The sequence below is a fragment of the Macrotis lagotis genome, chromosome 5, assembly GCF_037893015.1.
Source record: "Macrotis lagotis isolate mMagLag1 chromosome 5, bilby.v1.9.chrom.fasta, whole genome shotgun sequence".
NCBI classification, from domain to species: domain Eukaryota; kingdom Metazoa; phylum Chordata; class Mammalia; order Peramelemorphia; family Peramelidae; genus Macrotis; species Macrotis lagotis.
Window position 1 is genome coordinate 218,979,055 of NC_133662.1, and position 18,595 is coordinate 218,997,649.

Genomic DNA, 18,595 nt, shown 5'->3' on the forward strand with positions numbered 1-18,595 from the left:
TTCTGAGTCAAAGCTGGGAGAGCAAATATGGAGATCTACAGTTTTTTAAATATTCCAAAGAACTATGGAAGAAAATTATTTTGATTGTTTTGCTCTACAGCGATATAAGTTGGCTGAGTCTAAGTGGAAGACCAGGAGAAAAAGACTAATAGAATGTTGTAACTAAGAACAAAAGTAAGATAAGAATCTATAGACCCACACAGTGTTAATGATGGAAGGGACCTTGGAAGTCATCTAATCCAAACTCATTTTACAAATGAGAATTTTGAGGTTCCCAAGATAAAAAGTGATGAACAAATGAAAGGAAAAGTAGAATTGGAGAATAAGAAAAAGCACTACATGCTTTTGGGGGGAAAACTCCTCATTAAATAAAAACTGCTGGAAAATTATTTTACTCCTTATGCCACAATAAGTGCCAAATGATATAGCCTAAATAGAAAAATAAAGCAATAAAAAAATTAAAGGAAAATAGATGAAAATTCCTCACAAATGGGGGTGATGATCAACCCTGATGGACTTGCTCATTCCTTCAGTGCAACAACCAGGGACAATTTTGAGTTATCTGCAATAGAGAATACCATCTGTATCCAGAGAAAGAATTATGGACTTTGAACAAAGATCAAAGACTATTACCATCAAATTGGGGGGGGGGAGCATTATACTATTATATAATTTTACAATCTCATACTTTATTTTTCTTCCTTAAGGATATGATTTCTCTGTCATCACATTCAACTGAGATCAATGTATACCATGGAACCAATGTAAAACACTAACAGAATGCCTTGTGGAGGGGGTAGGGGTAGGGAAGCAAGAATGGGGGAAAATTGGAAAACTTAAAATAAATACTTTCTTTAAAAAAAATTCCTTATAAAGTTATGACTATGGAAGGGAATTCTTAATTGATATATCATCATATACATATGTATATAGTGTTTTAAGCTCTGAAAAGTATTTTCTAATTAAATAAAAGGTAAAAGTAAGCATAAAAGATAAAATACACAATTTTGATTATATAAAATTAAAAAGATTTAGCATGAACAAAATAAACTAGAATTTTTTTTAAAAAGTTGCTAAGCAGGATAAATCTTAACAGCAAATATTACTGAGAAAGATTTGTGTGTGTACATATATATATATACATATATGAAAATAACTCTCTGATAAGTAAATGGTCAAGGGAAATGATCAGGAAGTTTTCAAACTGTCAGTAATCATATGCAAAAAAAAGTTAATATAATAGAAAAACAAATTAAAACAACCCTGAAATTTCATCTTATACCAATCAGACTGGAAAAAAGACAAGAAATGACAGTAAATATTGACTGACTTTCAGGAAGACGGACCCACAAAAACAAGTGGAACTGTGAAATAGTTCATCTGTTCAAGAAGACAATTGACTCATAAAAGTTGTGACATTGGAAGATAAACCCTGAAGTTGCAAGGTGTCCAAGGACAATTACAAATAACTCCAAAAAAAGTGGAGTTAACTGGGCCAAAGCTGAAAGGAAATCTGGTGATGAAACTCTGATGTTGTAATATATCAATATTGTATAGGAACCTGGAATGTAAGAATGAATGAACCAAGGTAAACTGGATGAGGTTAAACAGGACATGGAAAGGTTAAACTTCAACATCTTGAGTGGGAGTGCACTTAAATGGACAGAAATGGGTGGATTTAATTCAGGTGATCAATCATTACATTATAGGACTGTAGACCAGAATTCCTTTGAAAAAATAGAATAGTCCTCATTGTCAATAAAAGGTGAGAAAAGCAGTATTGGGGGCAGCTAGGTGGTGCAGTGGATAGAGCACAAGCCCTGGAGTCAGGAGGACCTGAGTTCAAATCCCACCTCAGATACTTAATTGCCTAGCTGTGTGACCTTGAGCAAGTCACTCAAACCCCATTGCCTTAAATAAATAAAAATTTAAAAATAAAAAAAATTTAAGAAAAGGAAATAAATATTGGGGCATAATTCAAAAATGATGGAATACTATCTGTTCAAATCCAAAGTGAATTGTTCAGCATCACAGTAATACAAGTCTATACTGTCATTGATGCCAAAGAGGCCAATGTCACTCAACTTTATGAAGACCTACAACATCTTCCAGAAATAACACCATAAAAAAGGAGGAAATCAAAAGATAATTTGAATAACAGGCAAGTTTGGCTTATCAAAATGAAGTAGAGGCAAAGACAAAAAAGAGTTTTTATCAAGATAACTCATTGGTCATAGCAACCATTCCTTTTCAACAATTTAAAAAGCAGCTCTACACCTGGATATCATCAGATGATCAATATAGAAATCAGATTGATTATTTTCTTTGCAAAAAAAGTTGGAGAAGTTCTATACAGTCAGTTAAAACACGAATTGGAGCTGACTGTGGCTCAGATCATAAGTTTCTTATTGTAAAATTTAGAATTAAATTGAAGAGACAGGGAAAACCATAAGACTATATAGGCATGGTCTAAAGAACATACCTTATGACTATGATGTAGAGATGATGAAGAAATCTAAGGGATTGTTTCTTGTTTTTTTAATTTTTGCAAGGCAAATGGGGTTAAGTGGCTTGCCCAGGGCCACACAGCTAGGTGATTATTAAGTGTCTGAGACTGGATTTGAACCCAGGTACTCCTGACTCCAGGGCCGGTGCTTTATCCACTAAACCACCTAGCTGCCCCAGGGATTGTTTCTAGTAGATAGAATACTCAAAGAACAACTGGCAAAGAGTCATAATATTGTCCTGGTGGCAGCCACAAAAACGCATCCCAAAGAAAAGGAAAAGCAAGAAAGTGAAATGCCTTTCTAATGAGGCTTTACAAATAGCTAAGAAAAGAAGGAAAGGGAAAGGGAAAAGATAAAGGGAAAATTATATTCAAAAGAATGATAATTTTTTTTGTCCTCATTTTCAAAGACCATGACATCAGGGAGGGTGACATCATGATGAGCACGTGAATTTGATTTGAGTTGGGGGGGGGGGGTGCTGTGCTAAGCCACCAGTCTTACTTTTTCTTCCAGAGTCACCTGGGTCCAGCAGTCAGATATGAATCAGGACAACTGGAGACTGCCCTATACAAGGTAATCAGGGTTAAGTGGCTTGCCCAAGGTCACACAGCTAGTAATTAGCAAGTGTCTGAGGCTGGATTCGAACTCCCATCCTCCTGAATTCAAGGCCAGTGCTCTAATCACTGTACCACCTAGTTGCCCTTACCCAAAAGAATTCAGAATTCCAGAGAATAGCAAGGAGAGATAAGCAGTTTTTTTAAAATGAACAATGTAAAGAAATAAAACAATAAAATGGGAAAGACAAGAAATAAATTCAAGAAAAATAAGAGATGTCAAGAAAATGTTTCATATAAAAATGGGCATGATAAAAGACAAAAATAGTAACTTAATAGAAGTGAGGTGATTGGGGTGGCTAGGTGGCGCAGTGGATAGAGTACCGGCCGTAATATCACTGATAACTATGATGGTGAGGCTACTGATCTAGAGCCAAATATACTGGAGAATGAAATAAAATAGCTTAGGAAGCATTTCTTTTTTTTTAATTTAATTTTATTATTTTTTTTTTTTTAGGTTTTTACAAGGCAAATGGGGTTAAGTGGCTTACCCAAGGCCACACAGATAGGTAATTATTAAGTGTCTGAGACCAGATTTGAACCCAGGTACTCCTGACTCCAAGGCCGGTGCTTTATCCATTACGCCACCTAGCCGCCCCTGGAAGCATTTCTAACAATATGATTTGTGAATGTTACAGAATTCAGCTGAGTTTTTTAAGTAGAGAATTTATTTTATTTTTTGTAGTATTTAAGAATTTAAAACAAATGCAAAATGAGAAAAGGAAAAAATTATGATGTATACAACAGACCATAAGAAAGGATTCACTATAAAACAATAAATTTCCATTTCAAAAAAAACCTATATAATAAATACAATATTGCTTTCAAAACTGCCCAGCTTTTCTTGGTATTCTTGTTGGTTTTCTTTTGTTCTCAACTGTGTACTTTGACTTTATTTTTTCCCCTCCCTCCCCCTACCACTCTAAAGAAGGCTACAATTAAGTGTGGATATATACATATGGATATATATATATATATATATATATATATATATATATATATATATATAATGGATATATATATATGTATATATATATATATACATACACATCTAGACTCATACTATATGTAAAACCCTAATATGCTTATTTCCTCCTATTATCTGTATCTCTGAAGGTAGATAGCACCTTCTTTCATAAGTCCAAGTCTTTCCAAGTTTTCCTAATCAATCAGCCCTTCATTTCCTACACCATAGCAATATTCCAACTCATTTACAACCTGAGAGATGTCTCTCAGAATTTGTCCAAATTTTCTGCATTCCTCCTATTCTTGGCTACGTAGGTTTCATTTATTCAAGAAAATTTTAATTTAAAATAGTTGAGATGATCATTTTTATACTTCAACAGTGCTTTCACCTTATGATATAAAGTCTTATGCTGCTAAATCTACTTTCTTTACACCTTTTCCCCCAACTTCTTTGAGGTTCTAGACCCTTTGTTCTTCCAAAAGATATTATTTTTTCTAATAGTAAATAATTTAATAGGTTGACATTAAATAGATTAGTGAGGTAAAATTACCATTTTAAAAATTATATTGGGGGGCAACTGGATGGTGCAGTGAATGGAGTACCAATCCTAAAGTCAGAAGGACCTGAGTTCAAGTCCAGCCTCAGACACTTATTACCTAGCTGTGTGACCTTTAGCAAGCCACTTAACCTCATTGCCTTGCAAAAAACCTAAAAAAAAAGTTTTCTTCCTGGGATCTCTTTCAGGAGGTGATAGATGGACTTTTTTTTTTCTATTTCTGCTTTGCCTTCTAATTCTAGCTAGAACTTCAGAACAATTTTTTAAAAAATTTCTTACAATATTATATCAATATTCTTATCATAATTTTAAGGCAGACTATTCTTAATTATTTCTCCTCAAAATATTTATCCTCCAGATCAATGATTTTTCTGAGATGTGTCACACTGTCTTCCAGTTTTTCATTCTTTTCATATTGTGTTTATTATCTCTTTGTGACTTAGAACCTCACAAACTTCCTTTGCTCAATTCTAGTTTTCAAGGAATTATTTTTTACTTTTAAGATTTCCATCCTCTATTTCAAGTTGGTTGACTACCTTTTCATAATTTTCTTGGCTTGTTCTTGAATCCCCCCCCCCCTAATTTTTTCTCATTTCACTTAATTGATTTTTGTTTTTAGGTTTTTGCAAGGCAGTGGGGTTAAGTGGCTTGCCCAAGGCCACACAGCTAGGTCGTTATTAAGCGTCTGAGGCTGGATTTGAACTCAGGTACTCCTGACTCCAAGGCCAGTGCTCTATCCACTGCGCCACCTAGCCGCCCCCTCTCTTAATTGATTTTTAAAGTCTTTTTAAAGTTCTCCCAAGAAATATTTTTGTGCTTGGGACCATTTGATGTTTCTCACTGAAAAAGAAGTAATCGGGGCAGTTAGGTGGCTAGGTGGCACAATGGACAGGGCACTGGAATCGGGAGGACCTGAGATCAAATCCAGCATCAGACATTTAATAATTACGTAGCTGTGCCGACCTTGGGCAAGTCACTTTAACTCCATTGCCTTGTAGAAAAAGCTTTTTAAACTTTATTAAATCTTTCTCTGAATATGAACCCAGATCTTTTCTATCCCTAGAGTAGCTTTCTATGAATGAGTTCTTTCTCCTTTTCTTGCTCATTTTTATTTGTTTATTTTGGTTTTAGCAGTTATTAGTGTAAGCAAGTTATAGCTTTGAAGTGTGAGGAAAAATGTTCCCCAAGCCTCAGGCTTCTTACTGCTATTTTCTGAGGTCGTCCCAGGGTTCAACCTTGGGATCTCTTCTTCACTCCTAAGCCAAGGCTAGAGCCTTCAGTCCCACAAATGTTCTCACTTTCTGTAGTCCCTCCAGAGGCTACAAACTACAACTGTCTCCTCTTCTTTGGAACTGAAACTAGGAACTTTGCTCTCCTAGACCAGCAGGGTCCCATCCCTCCTCTCCATCCTCTGGAGCTGCAGCTCAGTCTGGGACCTGTCTGGTCAGCACAGCTATGCTTAGCATCCTTCAACAGTGGAAGATCCTTCAATCTTCTCCTGTTCAGGTCTCAGATCCGAATATTATTGGTGACAGCAAAGGTTCTAAGGCTGAGCTGCCTATTAACTGCAGCTTCCGCCAGAGTTTATTCTTTCTTGTTTCTGCAGAGTTGGCTTGGAGGTGTTTGCATTTCATTCAGGTCAAACCTTTGCCCCTGGAGGTCAGGTCTTTCCTGGGGTTTTCTTAGGTTGTCTGCTTTACCGTGACTTTTCTTCATTTCTGCTGTTCTACATTCCCTCTGAGGCAATATTCTGTCTTTTTTCTGTGGAGGAAATTTGGAGAGCAGAACATTTTCTGACCTATCCTACCATCTTGTCAGAATCTCCTCCAGCTGAGCTATTTAAAACTTGAAAAGATGCTGCTATTAAAGTACTGCACTCAATGTGCCAGCAAATTTGGAAAACTCAATAATGGCTACTGGACTGGGAAAGATCAGTTTAAGTTCCTATCATGAAGAAGGGCAATGTGAAAGAATTGAAATTACTGAACAATTGCACTCATTTCACATACCAGTAAGGTCATGCTTAAGATTCTGTAAGCTAGGTTTCAGCAATATATGAATCAAGAAATGCAGGATGGTTCTCAAGGGAAAGGCATCAAATTGCCAGCATTCACTGGATTATGGGGAAAGCAAGGGAATTACAGAAAATCACATAGTTCTGATTCATTGACTACACTAATGTCTTTGACAATTTGTAGTAAGTCCTCCTAGAGATATGAGAACCAGATCATCTTACTTGTCTCTTGAGAAACTTGTAACATGGGTTGAGAAGCAACAGTTAGAATCAAACATGGAACAACGATTGGCTTAAGATTGGAAAAAGAACATGACAAGCTCGTATATTGTCATTTTATTTATTTAACTTATGTGCAGAGGACATCATGTGCAAGACCAGGCTGGATCATTAAAAGCTGAAATTTAGGCTGCCAGGAGAAATATTAACAATCTCTAATTATATAATTCTCTCTCTCTCTCTCTCTCTCACACACACACACACACACACAAACACATACAGACCATTCTGGAGGCAGAAAGTGAAGAATTAAGCCTCATAATGAGGGTGAAAGCAGAGAGTGTAAAGTCAGCTTGAAACTTAATATTAAAAAACAAAAACTAAGATCATAACTTCCTGGCAATTAGAGGGGGAAGAAATGGAAGCAGTGGCAGATTTTATAGTCCTGAGCTCAAGGATCACTGAAAATGGCAATTGCAGCAATACAACTAAAAGATGCTTCCTCTTTGGAAGAAAAGCTATGGCAAATCTGCACAGCAGACTGAAAAGCAGAGACATTACTTACTCTTACCATAAAGTCAAATCTATGATTTTCCAGTAGTGATATCTGACTGGGAGAGTTGCACCATAAAGAAACCTGAGGGTTGCAGAAACACAGTTTTTATGAGAGTTCCTTGGACAGTAAGATCGAAGCAGTCAATACTTACAGAAATTAATTCAGACTATTCATTGGAAGGACAAATACTGAAAGTGAAGCTTAAATCCTTTGACCATGTAATGAAAAGACAGGACTCAATGGAAAAGACCCCGATGTTGGGAAAGATTGAAGGAAACAGCTGAGGATGGGAGGAATAGATAGTGTCATGGAAGCAATGAACATGAGCTTAGACAGACTTTGGGAGATAGTAGAGAATACTGGCATGCTATGGTCTGTAGAGTCATGAAGAATTAGACATAACTGAAAAACTGACCAACAATAGAAAGTTATTAAACTGAGGAACATAGCACCTGCTTATCTGAAATAGTTATATCACTACTAGGGGTAGTCCCCCAAGGTACACAAATATTTATTTTGTATTAGAAGAAAATTAGAGGGGTAGCTAGGTGTTACACAGTGGATAGAGAACCAGCCCTGGAGGAGGAACTGAGTTCAAATCCAGCCTCAGACACTTAATAATTACCTAGCTGTGTTGACTTAGGCAAGTCAGCCCCATTGCCTTGCGAAAACCAAAAAAAAAAAAAAAAAAGAAAAAAAAAGGAAATAAGAAATAAAGAGAATGTTTATTAAGTGGGAATGACTTAAAAAATTGTGGCATATAGATGTAATCCTAAATATGAAGAATTTAGGGAAACATGAAAGAATTTGTGTGAGCTGATGCAAGGCAAAATGGGCAGAGCCAGGAGAAAAATCTATAAAATTACTCTATTCATGCAAAGCAGGGAAACATTGAAAGATCTCAGAATGAGAAGTAATAGTAATTAAAGTAATGACATATTATTGTTCTGTAAGAAACAGTAACTGAATTCAGAACAGCATGGCAAGACTTGCAATGATTGGTGCAAAGTGAGGTAAGAGGAGATAAGCAAGTGACAAATGTGATGACAGAACAATAACTGCAAACAAAACCTAATGTTGTGAAATTATAAAGAAAAAGCTTATTCCCAAAGAAAAAATCTGGTTCCCCCCCCTCCTTATACGTCTACCCTCAAGTCAGCCCACCTGAGGTCTCTGAAGTTCAGAAAGAATGGGACTAGTTAGATAACATAGGGACCTATAAGTTGTGAATGGTTGGTTGGTGGGTTGCTGTCCTTCATTCTGAAAGAGAACCAAAATGACATCCCTATGCTAGAGACAAGTCCCAGTGTGTCTAACTGTGGCTGATCAGATCAATGTGAGCTCAGAATGCTCTGCCACAGGTCAGGCACAAATAGTTCATGTGAACACCTGGGGTGGGTTCTCTAAACTTATGGATGTCACATTTCCTTTGAGTTCCTTTCATTTTGCCTTCCTTATGGAGTGCAGGCCCTTCACTGATAAGGGCATGCCATGCTGGGCAGTCCTGTTTCAGTGTCTCCCAAGCTGTACAGTCAATTCTAAAGTTCTTCAATGAGTCTTCAGGGTGTCTCGATATCATTTCTTCTGATCCCCCTGTGAGCGCTTGTCCTGTGGGAGATCTCCATAAAATAGTTTTTTTGGTAAGCGTACATCTGGCATTCTAACAAGGTGTCCAGCCCATCATAGTGGCACTCTCTATAGTAATGTTGGAATGCTAGGCTGCTTAGCTCAAGAAAGAACCTCAGTGTCTGGGATCTTCTCTTGCCAGGTGATCTTCAGAATCCTCTTTAGACAATTTAAATGGAAGTGATTCAATTTCCTGACATGGTGCTGGTAGACTGTCCACGTTTCACAGGCTTATAGCAATGAGGTCAGTACCATGGCTCTGTAGACCTTCAGTTTGGTCTAATACCTCTTCTCTCCCATACTTTCTTTTGGGGCCTCCCAAATGCTGAGCTAGCTATGGGCAATGTGAGTGTCAACCTCATTGTTAATGTGGACCTCCTTGGAAAAGGACAGCCAAGATAAGTGAACTTATCTCTAGAATGCAGTGTAAAATCCTCAATAATAATAATAATAATAAATAATCCTCAATTAAAGACTTTATACAATTTGGTCTCTTTGCAGACTCTATTATTTCCCTTCTCTAATTTTCTAGTTGCTCCTGATTCATTAACATTATATTTTCCAAATCTTTATGTTTGTATAAGGCATTTCCCCATCCTTCACAGAAATTTTGGCACTCTTTAAGCCTTAGCTCTGATTCTACCTTCTATATAAGGTCTGTTCTGATCCCCTGGTAATGATCATTGTCTATTTCAAAATTACTTTTTATATTACTTTATATTTACTTATTTCTGCATGTGTTCATTTTCTCCAGTGAATATAAGACTCCTGAGGGAATGATTTTTTTATTGTCTTTTTATTTTTAGTATTCAGCACAGTGCTTTGTACATAGAAGATGCTTAATGTTGGTTGAAATGAATTGAAAATAAGAGTGATAATAATAATTGCATTAATAATAATAGCTAGCATTTTTATAGTGCTTTTAAGGTTTGCAAGCAAAGCATTTTATACATTATCTTATTCAGTTCTTATATCAATCCTGTGAAGTAGGTAATATTATTCACATTTTACAGATGAAGAAACTGAGGCTGACTGCTGGGCCCAAAGTCAAGAAGACCTGAGTTCAAATCCAGATTTAGATACTTATTTGTTGTGTAAGTGTGGACACCACTGTCTGCCTCAGTTCCTCAAATGTAAAATGAGCTGGCAAAGGAATGGCAAACCACTCCAGAATCTCTGCCGAGAAAACTCCAAATGGGATCATGTTAAGCCAGACAAAATTGAAATGACTCAAAGACAATAACATCTTGGTTAAGTTGCTTAACCTCTGGGTCTCAATTTCCTCATTTTTAAAATAGAGGGTATGCCTTCACAACTGATTTGCATATGGCTAAATCCTTAATCCTTAACCATCCTATTATCCTTCTCTGGATGCTTCCCAGCTCAATGTCCTCCTGAAAATTCCCTATTCAAAACTGAATGCAACACTCCAGATGTAAGTTGACAAGACCAGGGTTCAGGAGAGAGCAACTACTGCTTCATACCACTCCTTCCCTTCTATTTTTCCAGATGACCTGTTGGTTCATCTTTCCAATACTCACATTTTACTGGTATGACAGCACGTTGAGGAACACCAAGTATCTCTGAAGAACTAAAGAAATATTCAAAGGCCAGTGGAGAGGCACACGTGAGCAGGCTACATGTAACCTATGCAGAGTTCTGAACATTATGATGAAAGGACTTCAAAGAACTGTGTGACAGGAAGGAAGGATGGACTGGTCTTGTCAGATTGAGGGATGACAGGTGAACAGGAAGAATCCTTCATTGATACTCTCAGAATGTCAGGAGAAAATAAGGAAGGCAGACCCTCCCCAAGATGAATTTTTGGGAGGAATTGGGTAGGCATGGATGAATTGTAGTCTGCATTGTGGGAGAGAATTCTCAAACCAATGATGTCGCTTGGAGCAAATTTCTTCTCAGCATCATTACAACTTTTCAAACATTTTTGGATTCTGATTTTGTCACCCAACATGCGAAAGAACAAGTATGAGAACATAGGATCTGAAAGGGAACTCAAAAAACACCACAGAGTTAACCTTCTCAGGAACCTGAGGAAACTGAGACCTAGAGGCTGAGTAATAAAATGATATGAATCTCTTGATTTCAGAATCAGTGCTCTTTCCCCTATGTGATATATCTTCATGTCACTTGCAAATGTGAAAAACGTGTAATTATTTATGGAAGACTGAGAGATGTGGGCTTCACAAGACAGTACAATTAGAGAGATTTGCTATTGATTGAATGTACATATCAAAAATATAATTGATGGTTCAAAGTCAACTTGGAAGACCTCTTGTGTTGGGATTTATTTGTTCCCATGCTGTTTAACATATTTATCAAAATAAATGGTCAAATGATATGAATAGACAGTTTTCAAATGAAAAAATTAAAGTTATATGTATGTATATCATATAAAATCATATAAAAATGCTCTAAGTCATTACTGATTAGAGGATGCAAATTAAAGCAATTATGAGGTTCCACCTCACACCTATCGCTTGGCTAAGATGACAGAAAGGGAAAATGATCAATGTTGGAGAGTTTTGGGAGGATTGGGACAATAACGCACTATTGGTGGAGTTGTGAACCGATATGGAACTATGCCCAAAGAGCAATAAAACTGATCATGCCCTTGGCCCAGCAATTCCAATACTAGGCCTATATCCAGAAGAAATCATAAAAAATGTGAAAAGTCCCACATGCTCCAAAATAATAATAGCAGCTCTTTTTGTAGTGGCAAAGAATTAGAACTTGAGGAGATGCTCATTGACTGGGGAATAGTTAAACAAGTTATGGTACACAAATACTATGGAATATTTTTGTTCTATAAGAAACCATAAATGGTCGGACTCTAAAGAAGCATGGAATGACTTATAGAATCTGATGCTGAGCGAAGGGTGTAGAACCAAGAGAACAATGTACAATAACATAACAAAATTGTGAGATGAACAATCTTGATGGATACATTCCTTTCAGCAGTTTGGAGAGCTAGGACAACCCTAGGAACCTGGTGATGGTCAATGCTATTCCAATTCAGAGGAAAAGAAACAAAACCCTTCAAAATCCAAATGAACATTACATATGCTTTTTAAAAATTTCTCTTATGTCTTTCTATCTCACGGTTTTTTCTTCTTTTTTGCTTAATCCTAATTCCTCATACCGAAAATGACTAATCTGTAAATATGTTCAACACAAATGTGTATGTACAATACTCACTACACTGTTCGCCACTGAGGGGAGGGGGGTGGAAAGGGAGGATGGAAGGAAATTTTGCAACTTAATATGTATATGCATGTGGGTAAAAGTTGAAAAACTTCCATAACATGTAATTGGAAAAATAAAAAATAGAAAAAAACATTTTTCAATATTATTGCCTTAGATATTTAAGGCAATATATCTATATCTATATCTATATCTATATCTATATATATATATGTACCCCTTTGCATACTTATCAAATTTGCAGATGGGGCATGTAACCTGAAGAGAGCACCTAGAAAGCTCTCAGCACTGTTCAATTTGCCTGCAGAAGAATTTCTTTGCAGACAAGAGTGACTATATCCAAATCTGATTCAGATATCTCACTCCTAAACATAAACCTCAACAAGATCGAAAATAAGACAGAACCAATACACACCAAAATATCTATAGGTATAAAAGCAAAGACCTGGATACAAGGCAGATGCCTATTGACTATGGAAGGTCTAAATAAATCATGGTACTGTATTTCATAAGAAATAACGTATGTGAGGAATACAGAGAAATAAAGGAAGGTACATAAACTGAGGCAAAAATAACGTAAGTATAACTAGGAAGACGATAGACCTCATGATGACAAGAAAAAAATACTACAATAATAAAAATTGGATGCTGTGAAATTACAATGGTCAAAAGTTTGGCTTCCAAGAGAAATAAGAGAATGTCTCATTTCCTCCTTTGAGAAGGAATGAGAAACATTGAAAGTAGGAACTAGATGTATTGGTTAGTTTTGCTGAATTAAGGCAAGGAGGGATTTCCATTTTTTTTGGAGGGGGAACACGTACCTCTTTGGCAAGGCAGATGGATCTCTTCCTAGAATGTATTATTTTCTATATTTATAATGGAAGATAATACTAAATTTCAGTTAGAGCTTAATGAAAATAGATATAATTATCTTCTAATGAAGTGCATGGACTCCCTGCAATCTATCCTTAGACTTCTACACTTCATGTTAAATCTTCAAGAGATCAAATTCTAGGAGGGGAGAAAAGAGGAACTATAGAGAAGGATGTAGATGATATAAAAGCAAGTTATCATTAAATATCTAAAAAAGGTTTTTGAGGATTAAATCTCTAAGTATACATATGATGGCATATGTGTAACTTTTGTTTTTGGATAGCACTAATGTCCCTTAGTGCTAGTTTGGTGTGAGCATTGCTTTTTCCTTCATCAACATAATGAAAAGTATAAGAGAAATATTAGAAGATAATTTATCAGTCCCATGTATATGCTATGGAATATATTTGTCTGTGTGTGTATGTGTGTTTGACAAGGAAGTAAAAAAAAACCTCAGGAGAGCATAACTTGTAAAGAATTATACTGTCTTCTGTACACTTATAGATCAGGACAAATTCACTGAAGAGTTTTTTCTCCATGAGGAACCACTGCAAATCTAAATATTGCTTTTTAATCTTTATTTTATATTTATTTGAATTAATGCTTTAAATAATTTGAATTATTTCCCAGGTTCCACTGAATTTGATTTACTACAAACTAGGAGATATCTTCAATGATGAATTTTGATTGGCTCCATTTTTGGAAAGAAAAGTGGCCTTAACAGCCTCTAGCTAGCTCATAGGTTCATGATGCAGACAAAGTGGAACCAATGTCAGTCTATAATCACTTGCTCTTAATGACTTTCACAAGGGACTATTACATGCTCATTTGTACAAATGTGAATGAAAAATCCATGGGAAATTCATGCTATAAGGAAGATAAGAATAGTAAGTTCTATTTGTTCCCCCTACACAAAATGAAAGGCTTGGGACAATCACTTTTGTATTATATCTGGAGTTGGAAAGAACTGATTCTATATGCTACCTCGGATATTAGCTATGTGACCAAAGTAAAAGTCACTCAACCTTTCTCTATCTCATATACTAACAGAAGGTAATACAAGAACCTAACTCACAGGGTGCTACTAGGATCAAATGAGATAAGGAACAAAGTACCTTGTACAACTAATAATATATAATTATTATTATTAGTTTTGGACTTGTTTTCCCTCTTTTTCACTCTATTACAAGACATGGCTTACTGGGTAGGAACATGAGGGAAGATTACCTTTGGAGATGAAAGCGATATAAAAACAACAAAAATATTTAAATATGTTGAATGAGCTTCTTCTGACAATTCTATTCAGCATTAATTTTATCTTAGCCCCAGTGGTCTTTCTTGGTTCATGGTTTCAGTGATTTAGACAGTCATTCAGAGGTCTCCAAAATGGAGCAGTTGAATTTATCTTCTCATTTGCCAGATGGGCACAACATTCTGGTAATCAGGAGATATAGTACGTGACCCTTCCCTTGCCCTGTAAAGTTGAAGTGATAAAGGAGAAATATTAAGATAGTTATCTGACATTTCCTGTAATATTAAGGAAATATCATTTGTCCGGCATTTTCTGTGGGCCTCTGACTTCCTCCCCATTATTTAGTCTAACCCTCTTCTGAAATATAAATTCACTAATAGGAACAACCTCAGCCCCTTCCCCCCACTCCTCCTTCACCTGTCACATAAGCTGCCGTCTATGCTTGACTCCAGTCACATCCAGGTGGGTCACTCCTTGACCCCTCCCCATTCACCCCTCCCCTAACCCACAAGAGGTGGGTTAGGCTCCCTTTAAAAGTTCTGTTCAGCCTGTCCTCTAGGTTGACCTCAGCAGATCCATTGCTGATCTTAGTCTGCCCACTTGTTCCTATCTTTTCTTCTTCTTCTAGTCTCTCCCTTCTTCTTACACAGCTCAGCTTGTAGCTGTTGTCTTCATTGCTTAAGTTTTATATTTATCAGCTAGAGCTTTACCTTGTGGCCTCCCTAAAGAACTATGTGAACTGAAACTTTTTGCAGTAACCTGTGAATGAAGCTTTATGATTTTTCTTACCCTCTTGAGTCAGAGAGCCTTGTGATTTCTTCACTGATAAACGAGCCCATCAATCCTTGCAAGTCCCCCCCCTTCAAGCAATTCACCCATCTATAGAACTGAAATGAATTAGAATCAAGAACTATATGTAGTAATAAGAATTATTCTGCCTCTTTACTCAAAGTCCCTTCTAGTTTCTAAGAACAAGTGCTGAACAATGTTACGACAGACCCACAAAGGTGGAAAGACTAGAGTACAGAGAAATGGGTCTGGAGGATGCCTATGGAGGGAGTTGGTCTAAAATGAATAAGAGTTAAGCAGCAGCCCTGGAGTCAGGAGTACCTGGGTTCAAGTTTGCTCTCAGACACTTAATAATTACCTAAGCTGTGTGGCCTTGGGTAAGCCACTTAACCCCATTTGCCTTGCAAAAAAAAAAAAGTTAACAGGTGAAAATGAAGTCCTGGGTCCCAGTTTCTGGGTGAGGAAGAGGAGTAGGTCAAAGTTAGATTGAGTAGGAGAGTATGTTCAGGAAATCATGAAGACTTCAGTACAAGGAAGGCTACAAGTGAGACATAAGAAACTAATATAGATAAAAGAAAGAATGCTAAAGAGGACAGAGAAGGATGAGGGTTTAGAAAAATTAGCACAGCATTTGAAGCAATGGGGTCATGCAATATGGTTGATCTGGAAGAACAAGGAATGAGGTCTTGAGGACCTCAATGGATCTGAAGAACACTTCCTCCTTTTCTTTCCTTGAACATGCCCATATTTCTAGAATTAGAAGAATCCTGAGTTAAAGTAATTCTGAGCTTACCTAAAGTTAAATAAAATGCTCTCATAGTGTAATAAAAAAGAACTAGCATGTCCTGGTTATCTTAATAGCTGGGTGACTTCAGGTGAATCCCCCAAATTTTCTGGACCTATTTCCCTAGTCAAAAAATAAGGCAATTGAACTAGATTGTTCCTCCCAGTTTTAATAGTCTATGGGGCCCTAAGTGGAAGGAAGGGATTGTATGTTATAAATGCCCTTCCAAATCTGGAAGCATGAAAGACCCTATGGTGTAGGACCAAAATTGTGATTGTCTTGAAGACGAGAAACCTAGATTCCAATCAAATCAAGTGGTCTCTGAAACTGCTTCTCCTTTAAGGAGAAACCTTAGAGACCATCTAATCCAACCTTCCTTTATAGATGAAGAGTCTTCATTTCCAAATTCTTCCCTAAAGAAAGGCTCATCTTTTAAATAACTAGTATTCTACTGGTTGCTGACTTCAAGTAATGGAAGGATTAAAAGTTATACACAGAAGGCAAAGAAGATGGGAGTATCAGAATCAAGGAGAAAAAGATCGATCATATGGATAAAGTAACAATGAACCAAATATTCTATTAATCTCCTTTTGATGTCAAGGGAAAGTGAGCAAAGATCCTATGTATTTATTACCCAAGTCAAAATTGTGGGAGAATATAAGTAGGCACAAAATCACCAGTAGGCTGGAATCACTAGGGCTTACTGCCTGGTCAATAAAATAGAGTTCTATTTGAATATTTGTGTAGCTTAAAAGAGCCATATAAAATGTTGATTTTGGTTTTGTTTTTATCAACAGGGAATCCTTTTTTTTCAAAGTCAACATACTTTGGTGCTTTCTTGAAATTAGGCCTTTCAGGAACCAAATCTGAGGATCCATAATAGGAACTAAGATATTGATTTGGGGGGAGAAGAGTACTGTGCTTTCTTCTGATACACAGACACAGGTTTAACTGGAACCAATCAGTAAATATATGAATAATTCAACGCACACAATTTCAAAATTTACATCAAAATTCCTTTAAGTAGATATGACTTAAAATAAGAATATGCTGACAATTAGTAACCAATAATATCTTTAGACATTTGGAATTACTTTCATATTTACTAGAGTCTGAAGACATTTCCAAAGGGTGATTTCTTTTGGGGGGGGGGGAGTTGGATTATGGGACAATGAGGTTAAGTGACTTGCTCAAGGTCTCACAACTAGTTAAGTATCAACTATCTAAGACTGGTTTTGAACTCACATCCTCTTGGACAGTGGATAATGCTCTATCCACTGTACCACCTAGCTGCCCCAGAGTGATTTGATAAGTCATGGGATTTTAAATACAAAAAATTATTTTAAGGATTTGAAATCTGACTTTAGATCAACCTTTTAGCTATCTACCTGTGCAGTGGTTTCACTTGCCAAGTAGTAGTTCATCTTGAGCATTATCTCTCACTAAAAAGATAAATCACATTTAAATTCTATTACCAGAAGATATTTCAATTTGATAAAGCAGATTTATTCTTAGGAAACCTAATCTCTTCATTTTCTGTATTTTCCCCTCTTTAGCCCCATACCAGCTAACAAAATTTACATCCTAAGTCCACTAGCTTTTCCATCTCGATCTCTTCTGGCGATCTTTTCCCTCACCCGCTACCCTTCCCTATTTTTGACCTAATCTGATTTCAATGGTATGGGGAGATCTAGTATAGTTCTTTGTCATTTTAGATTGGCGCCATCTCTTCAATTGGTCTTCGAGATACCTATGGACTCTGAGAAGTATTGAAGATGAATCCAGGTCTTTTTTTAACTCAGAAGTTCTTTATCCTCTTTGCCAAGCTGTCTCTTCTCTAATAAGACTTCTTATTAGCACCTTGTACTGCAATTATTTACATGTCTTATGCTCTACTGGATTGCAGTCTTCTTGGAAAAAAAAGGATTCTATCATACAAAAAATCTGTATTTCTCCCCAAAGAATGTTAACTATTGAACAGATTAGACATTCAAAGTTTGAACTGTAAGGGAGGCCCCTAAACCCTCGTTGCTCCCTGTGAACAGATGACAAACTAGTGGATTAAGAGCAGTATGCCTACCATTTCTTTACAATCTGGAAACAATGTTGTTTCTAGAACTCTAGAGAGTAAGTAGATGACTTGGGCCATCCACTCAAAGTGTCCATTCTTAACAGCTGGAAAATTAAATCTCTTGCTAGGGCTAAAACACAAAAACTCTTAGGGTTTAAATTCAAATCAGCTTGGGGTTTAAATCCTAGCTCCAATTTACCATGTGGGACTTTGAGAAATTCACTTTACCTTCCCTGGGTCTAAATTTCCTCATGTGTAAAAGTAAGAGGATGGGGGTTTAATGATGATGAAAATCATCTCCCTACTCTAATTCCTACAAGCACATTAATGATCAGGAGAAATGCTCAACACAGAAGATAATAAGTATCTTAAATCATTCCTTTGAAAATGTATTCTTATATGTATAATGGGAGTAATAATAATTGTGCTATTTACAGGGGAGTTATGAGGATCAAAGGTAATAGATCAAAAGAGTTAAAAGCACTATATAGAATAAACTTAACATTAATTAGATTTATTGATTCTATTTCCTCTTCATCAAAGAG

At 36.4% G+C, this 18,595-nt stretch overlaps 1 long non-coding RNA gene across 2 annotated transcripts in view; it reads right to left on the bottom strand.

Annotated features, from left to right (window-relative positions):
• The window catches only part of LOC141490063 (uncharacterized), a 91,450-nt gene extending 80,321 nt beyond the window's left edge, over positions 1 to 11,129 (bottom strand). For both annotated transcript variants that reach the window (XR_012469055.1, XR_012469056.1), the window contains exon 1: positions 10,601 to 11,129. This is a non-coding gene — a long non-coding RNA (uncharacterized LOC141490063). The remainder of the gene's footprint in view (positions 1 to 10,600) is intronic.
• Between the last annotated feature and the right edge of the window lie 7,466 nt (positions 11,130 to 18,595).